Below are 8061 nucleotides of genomic sequence, written 5' to 3'. Positions count from 1 at the left end.
TTCATTTTCAGTAATTTGATCACTCAAATCACTCAAATCATCTTGATCCAACTCAACTGAATCAAAGTCATCCTCAGAGACTTGGACTACAATTGACTTATCCTCTTTTACTTCTTTCTTAATCACAAACTCTCCTTCTTCATTCACTTCTACCTTTTTGTACAAATCAACAAATTCTTCCTTGTCTTGAAAGACATCTCTGAATTGTTGCAAGTATGCATCTCTTTTCTCTTTGTCAACTTTTGGCATGAAGTTGTTGTTGAATGGAGGTGGTACTGTTTTGTATTTGTCTTGTTCCTTCACCTGGTTCAGTATACCACATATGTTGCCTGTTGAGATCAAATTCTTCAGAAATTCAGTTTCAACCTTCAGTCTTGTGTTTTGCACCTTTTCTTCAACAAACATCTTCCTTAATCCATCAATCTCAGTGGTGTATCTGGTTTGAGTTCTGTAAATGATCATGCAATCATCTTCAAGGCTTTTATTCTTTTCATCACTGATCAACTCACTTGCCTCATACTCATTGATGATGCTTTGTTTTCTAAAACACTCACTTTCCAGCTTGCCTACCTTTGTTTTCAATTCAATGATAAGTTCATTTAAATCAACTGTAGGAGCAGAGTGTACCTGAGATGACGATCCTTTTTCTTTCTCAATTATGGCCATGAATGCCACATTTGCTTTCCTGATATCATCTGCAATGTCCTCTTCATGATTGCTCCAATTAAAATTTCTTTCATGCTGTGTAGTCACTGCCACATTTCCTTGATTTCTGATCAGATTTTGATTTGCTGGAACAGTGTTGTTTGGAACATTTTGAGTTGCTTGAAGGTTTTGATTGTTATTCATTTGAAAACCTTGAGTCTGTTGCATACTTTGTTGTTGATTATTCATTTGAGGCTGAAAGTTGTTGAAGTTGGGGTTGTAATTGTTGTTGGGATTGAAGTTGTTAAAGTTGTTCATTTGACTGTTGTTGTTGTTGAATCTTGGCTGATTTTGTTGGTAATGCTGCGGACCTCTTGGTTGATTTTGTTGATATTGATGCTAACCTCCTGGTTGTTGATTCTGGAATTGATTCATTTGAAAGTTTCTTGGTTGATTGCATTCTCTTGCAAAATGATCAGGTTGCTGACAATTGTAGCAGATTGCTTTTGCCTTGTCAAATCCAATCCTGTCATTAGGACCAGAAACCAGAGACCTACCAGTTCTGTTATACAGCCTTTTACTTCTCAAACCCAACATGGCAACTTGCCACTTCAAATCCATGCCTTCCAAGTCATCTGCATCAATTTGCTCTAAATCATCTTGTACCACACTTGTGTGAATTAGGTTTATTGCAACAAATGCATTATATGACTCAGTAAACATAGACAGCAAAGCCTGTGTTTCATTGCTTTGACCATGTCCTGTGCCAGTATGAGGAACATTTCCACTTGGCATGGAGGCAGAATCAGTATCATCAATCAGTTTCACATTGAACCTCTGCTGATTTCCTTGATTACTTGTGCTACCTCCAATGAAAGATTTTGGAGTAACAACATTATGTTCAGTTGGTTCTTCAATAATGGGAATTTGTTGTTGGTTCTTGGTAGACAGATTTCCCATGGGTGCAATCAATGCATTTGAAACATTGAAGCAGGGTCTATCTTCCTTAATCATCTCATTCTCTATCATTTCAAGTTCTGCATCCTGAAGAAAGCATACCACATCATCCAATTTTAATTCATTGAAATTTTGCTTCTGAAGGATGAACTTGCAAGCAGTATACCATTCTTTTGGCATTGAGTTAGTAACTTTGTATTCAAATCAAAGTCAGTCATTACATAATCAGTTGTCCTCAACTCATTCACAATACTTAGAAAACGTTTTAGTATTGATTTCAACCTTTCTCCATCCTTATACTTGAACCTTTCCAACTGTTGCTTCAATCTTTGCTTCTTTTTGTTCTTTAGTTCAGTATTCCCTTCATACATTTCAAGGATGGCATCATACATTTGCTTGGCAGTTGTGTGATGAGCCACCTTGGTCAGAATCTCCCATGACAAACCTAGCTTAATCATAGCTAAGGCTTTGTCATCCACCTTTCTCATTTTTTCTCTTACAGCAGCAGTTGCAGCTGCATTTGCACCTTCTTCAACAGCACTTTGTGGACCATTCTTGATGGAGTTCCACATATCAATATCATTGTAGCATACGGCTGCTTCAAAGAGCACTTTCCATTTAATAAAGTTTTCCTGTCCATACAACCTTGGTATCTTGTTAGTAGACACCTCTTGTTCCTCTTATCCAGACATTTTGAGAAATTAAAAATCAGTTTCTTTGTAAAAACAGAGTTTCAAAAATAATCAGATCTGAAAATAGAATGCTCAGATCTGATGTGTCTGATGTGATTACGACAAGATTTAGATATAAAGATTAGAACTTTAATTGAAATAAGGAATAGAAAACACCGGTAGATTGTAGATCTGGAAGAAAAATGAAAAACAGGGCTGCTGACGTCACAAATCAATCGAACAGTGGTCTGCTTACGTCATTCTTATTCAAATCTTCAATCAGCAACAATCTTTCCAAAATAGCAGTAACAAGCTCTGATACCACTTGTCGGTCCCCTCGATTTCAGCTGGATCTTAAATAATCATGTCATAACTCACACAGATTAACGTATTGACAAGAGAGTTAATGACGGGTTAATATATTTAGAAAGATATCCGTTTGTTAAAGGCGGAACCAATAACAAACATACGGTTGCAATGAATAATCAAAGGTAGAAAGCACACTTAAGATTCACTCAAAAGATTTCCATTTATATAATATTAATCATACAAAAGGATAATCGATTTAGGGTTTTCTAGGAATCCTAAGACAGTCATCACACAATATTCTCTCAATTAATGTGTCTATCTTATCCTTATTGTGCCCCCTTGGCGGCGTGCCCTAAACATTCTATTTATAGGCCTGCCAACCTAGGACAGCTGTCATTCCTTCTAGAAACCCTAAATACAGTCATACATATTCAAAATAAACTAAGTGTAAAAAAAGTCTTCCGGGTAGGCTTTGCATCAATCTTGTCTTTCCGAGTATGCTCGGCCATCCTTCATAACTTGGTAACATAGAAGTGTGCTCGGGAGCATTTTCCGGGTAGACTTTACTTAAAGAGTATTTCACTAAGTAAAATACTCACCGAGTAGACTTCAGTCTTCTTGAATTTTCCAGACTTTGCCCGACAACTCCTTACGAGCAACCTTGTTCTTCAATGATCCATTTCAGCTCTTTGCTATAAAATAACTTATTAGCAAAGTGTACTCGGTAGTACTGTTCCTTGCTTGAGTTGAACCTTGCTCGATATTACTTAGAGATATTCCTTAAGATTATCAAGCATACTTGGATCATACTTATTAATGAATACCTTGCCCGGTCTTCCAACCACTTGGCGTCTTGGACTTGGTTAACCAAACCTTACTCGGAAGAGTAATATACTTGGCTCTGAAGAACAAACTTGCTTGATAAAGTGAACCTTGCCCGGATTTACATAAACTAGTGTACCTTACTCGGCAATGCACTAATTTGCAAACCCTGCTCGGATATCCACTTAAGAAGACTACTTGAAGTAAACCTTACCCGGTAGGCAAAATATCGTACTCGGCCAAATAAAAGCTTGCTCGGAGGTCTAAGGTGTGCTCGGATCCATTACTTAGAAAATTCAGAGGAGGTTGAGAAGATTCCAATCTTCCATGTACTTCATTTAGGTCAAATCTTTGACTCAACAATCTCCCCTTAGGTCAATTTCTTGACCCAACATTCTTGGTCCATGTTCTTAAGCCAATTTATCATTTGTTCTTATAATAATGAGTGATTGTTCAGTTAAGTGAATGCTTTATTAACATAACTCATTTGTTGCAGTCATGGTTGATCAAGCACCATTGAAGCTTGTAGATACTCACAATATTGTCGGATGCTTATATGATCCACCTCTTGTACACAAAGAATTCAAGTCCATGATAGTGGGGCTCAACATGTGCAGGATCTCTCATGCTATACGAGAAACTCCTGTTATTTGCAAAAATATGGTGACGGAGTTCTAGAACAACGCCTCCATTAATCAACGGGGTGATGGGGGAGTCGTAAAAATTGACTCAACGATACAAAAGAAGCATGTTGTCATTTCAGAGGCCATTATTCGTGAAGTTCTACTGTTCGGTGATCAACCCGACTATCCAACTGAATACCCCACTGATGTCATTGTTGAAGTCGCATTAAGAATGGGATATGAAGGATCTTACCCTCCAACCATCAAGAAACTTTTCCATCCTTACTGGAGGTTCTTGATTCACATGTTTTTCACGTGTGTCTCAGGACGAAAAGGGGGCTCAGATGAGATAAGCCACATTCAGATGTCGGTTGTGGTTGTTCTGATCATGGACTGGAATTATAATTACACCAAGTTTGTGTTCGACGAGATGATGAGCAATATCAAGGGGAAGAAGAAGGAGATGTTTATGATGTACCCGAGGTTACTGCAAAAGATATTTGACTCACACTACCCTGACCTTGTCAAATCTGTAGAAATGCTCGATTTGAAAGCTATGGACCCCAGCACATTTGGGTTAATGAAACATTCTCAAAAGGGGGCGAAATTAGTATACAAAGGCTTTCACGAACTTGTCAAGTTTGGAAGGTTTGCTGAAACTAAGGCTACTCCTGCTGGTGCTAGTGCCTCGATTGCTGATGAGAATATCACACCTGCTCAGAGGTTCACTGCTACATATGGGACTATTTTTTATGACGATGAGCCAGAAAGTTCTCCATTACAGCACATGGAGATCGAGCACCAAGAAGAAGAGACTGTACCTACTGTTGATCAGCTGAAAGATTTTGAGATGTTTAAAGATCAGCTCCGGTCGACCTCATTGAAACCTCTTTAATCAACAACTGCAACACAAATGAAGATCATCCTGAAGAACAAGCCACCAATCTCATTCCACGAAAGAGAAGAAAGAATGATCTGAGACCGAGGGTGCTGGTTACTGAAACTACACCAACAAGCAAATAACAGGAACGTGAGCCTGAATGTACAGAGACTCAAGTTGATGCAAGTCCATCTGCTACTGAACCTCGAACTCAAGATCATACTTTTGATGATTTTGCTCATGAGTTCGAGTTTAAGGCTAATATTTAATCTGCTGATGAGCCATCGGGATCGTCTAACCCGATTGATCAATAAATTTCCAATGCGGCTAATAAGATTGCTCACATTCTTACTATGCAAGATATATTTTTGCAGGATAAAGGCAAGGGGATCACTCTGGATGCTGAACCTGTTGATGTACAGTCCTTACAACGACGATTCTTTGAACTTGAACAAGACTCGGTTATGAAGGGTGTACGCATCCAAGAGCTTCAAGCTAGTAACATTGATAAAGATTTGAATATCAATGAGCTTCAAACTAACATGGGTGGTCTCACCACTATGTACTTGGACCTCCAAGAAAAGCTTATTCAGAAGTTTGGAGATGAATTAAAAAGCGGTGAGGACGTTATTGCAAAGACACCTACTGATAGTCAAGGTGGTAGTTCCAGTGCGTGTCCTGCTTCAAACATTGGCCCTTCTAATGCACTGGAACAATACCTTGCTGCCCCTACAAGGACAGCTGAACAATCTGAAAGCCTTCAAAAGAAGATTCTCATCCTGAAGAATTCAAATCAGAACGTGGAATCTTCCGATCACCCAGATAAGTTTATTGTTGAATTCAATAAGGGCTTTTCAGACAAGTATGGTGATCGATCGGGTGTCTTGTCCTGGGGATTTGATGTTGATAAAGACATGTGGTGGGTGAAAAGAAGGTCTGGGACTACCAAATATTACAAGAAAATGAAGGATTTTGGATCCTGGACGAGGGTAAATCTCAATGACCTTATTAATGCTCTTTTTCACAACCCTAACAAAGACAAGAAGGCTATAGACTTCTGGAACTTCCTGAGGAATCAAGTTGATCGAGGATTCCCAAATATGACTACTGCTGGGTCATTTTTAAAGAAAATCCAAAGGGGTCTGAGATCCTAAGACAGGGAAGACGATGGTCAACGTTACGTGGCCTGCAACTAAGAAAGCAACTCACATTCCTCTGTCTACTAGAATTCCAAATGGGACTTTAGATGAGATGACGTTTTAGACGTATGATGGTGAGACGGCTACGGTCGTTATCCTTCTTCGAAAGAGACAATTTTGATTTATCGACCCACGTGATATGCTGAAGTTCGGTGAGAAAGACATTAAAACTCTTAGAAATTTCCAGATTATGGCTGAACCATTGTTAGAGCCTGTTTCTAAAGAGTATACCAGGATGGTGGGGTCGATTATCAGAATAGGTCTATGGTCTGGTTCGTACAGGGAAGCATACGCGAATATTCTTGAGCACGGTTAAAGATGAAGATACAAACCAAGGGGGAGACTGTTGGGCTAGTATTAGTATGGTTTGTAGTTAGTTTTGGGCTTATATTGTAAACCGAGATCTCTTGGATCTCGGTGGGCTTTTAGGTTTTGTTAGGCTTGTGTGTAGTGCCTATATAAACTATGTATCTAGGTTTATCATATGTTGGTCATTCATAACATAGAGAACGAGATATCGGTGTAACTATTGTGCTTAAGCACCAGATGTAATATATGTGTGTTTTGAAGCAGTTTGTGTTCTTCGTGTGTTTGATTGCATAACATTGAATCATCTCTTGTTAGTTTCCGCATAATAATGAGATCGTTTGATATCACATTGAAAGATCTATTTAAAATGACTTACAAATATTTTAATTGAGTTTATTATTTAAATCTACTTGACCTAATTTACTTTAAACTAACTTAATTAATGTAACTTAACTGACTGGACTAACTTACAAAACTTTTCAAACTTAGAAAACTTAACAACCCTTAACTGATATGATGGAGAAAACGTCTACCTAGGTAAGAATCAAATTGACGGCTCAACAAGCAAATGGATTGAATAATCACACGACACCGGTATCTAAAGATGACATGACTAAGGCTCGCTCAAGCTAGCTAGATTACCTCTCGGTCTCACTAACAAACCTTAACTACACTTAATTGATTAGAAAAGAAAACCGGAAAACGATTACTAAGGTGTTCTAATGTTGACTCTCCTCTTGGACTTACTGACTCAACCCTAATGGATATGAATACTACACAACAAAGGATAGAGGAACAATTCAATTTAGCATAAACTAGATCAACTAGTCACTCAAAAACCCAAACCTGACAATAACCGAACTCGCTCTCATGCAATTCTAATCCTAGCATGCTAAGGCTATGAGACAAACCTAACTTTTGATCACCTCTCGGTCTCTTAGAAGGTGTATACCCGCTGATTTTTGATAATTAATTCACTTAACAAAACCCTACGGTTGTACTGACCGCAAATAAACTCTAAACACAAAGTCTAGAATCAAACATGCAAAAATCAATCAACACACAATCAATCAATCAAAGCATGAGGTTTATTAAGTATAACTAATAAAATCCCAGCAACTAAACACAACCAAATTCATATATAAATCAAACTTTATAATAGCAATTCAAGTCTTTTGATCAAACAATCCATAATACTCGCTAAACTTGAACAATAATCATCAAACCAAGGTAGAACTAACAAGATTAGCCAAGCATATTAAATGGGCAGCAGCATATACTTATAAAAACATTCATATTACTCATACAAATCAAAAGTAAGCTCAATCCACAAAAAGAATAATCAAACACAACTCAATTCTTAACTCAATTGTAAAAGAAATCAACTCTATGATCAAAAACAAGATAAATATGAACCATAAATCAAACCAAAGTATATGTAGATGTAATATGATGTTGATGGCTGCTCTTTGATGCTTAAAACCCTTAGAAACTCTTGTAAACTTGGCTGCCAAACTCACTTTTTCTTCCTCCTAGTTTTTTCAGATCGGAACCTTCACCAAGACCTAGGTTTTTATTTTTTTTTCTCTTCTTTCTTCTGTTGGTCGCTGCCGATCGGGATTATTAGGGGGGCTTAGAGTTTTTTT

This window comes from Bidens hawaiensis, unplaced genomic scaffold (genome assembly GCF_021521415.1).
Source record: "Bidens hawaiensis isolate Kalapana, Puna unplaced genomic scaffold, B.hawaiensis_p1.1 tig00017772_1, whole genome shotgun sequence".
In the NCBI taxonomy this organism is placed as follows: domain Eukaryota; kingdom Viridiplantae; phylum Streptophyta; class Magnoliopsida; order Asterales; family Asteraceae; genus Bidens; species Bidens hawaiensis.
The sequence above is the reverse complement of the archived record's forward strand: the minus strand, read 5'-3'. Positions refer to the sequence as shown.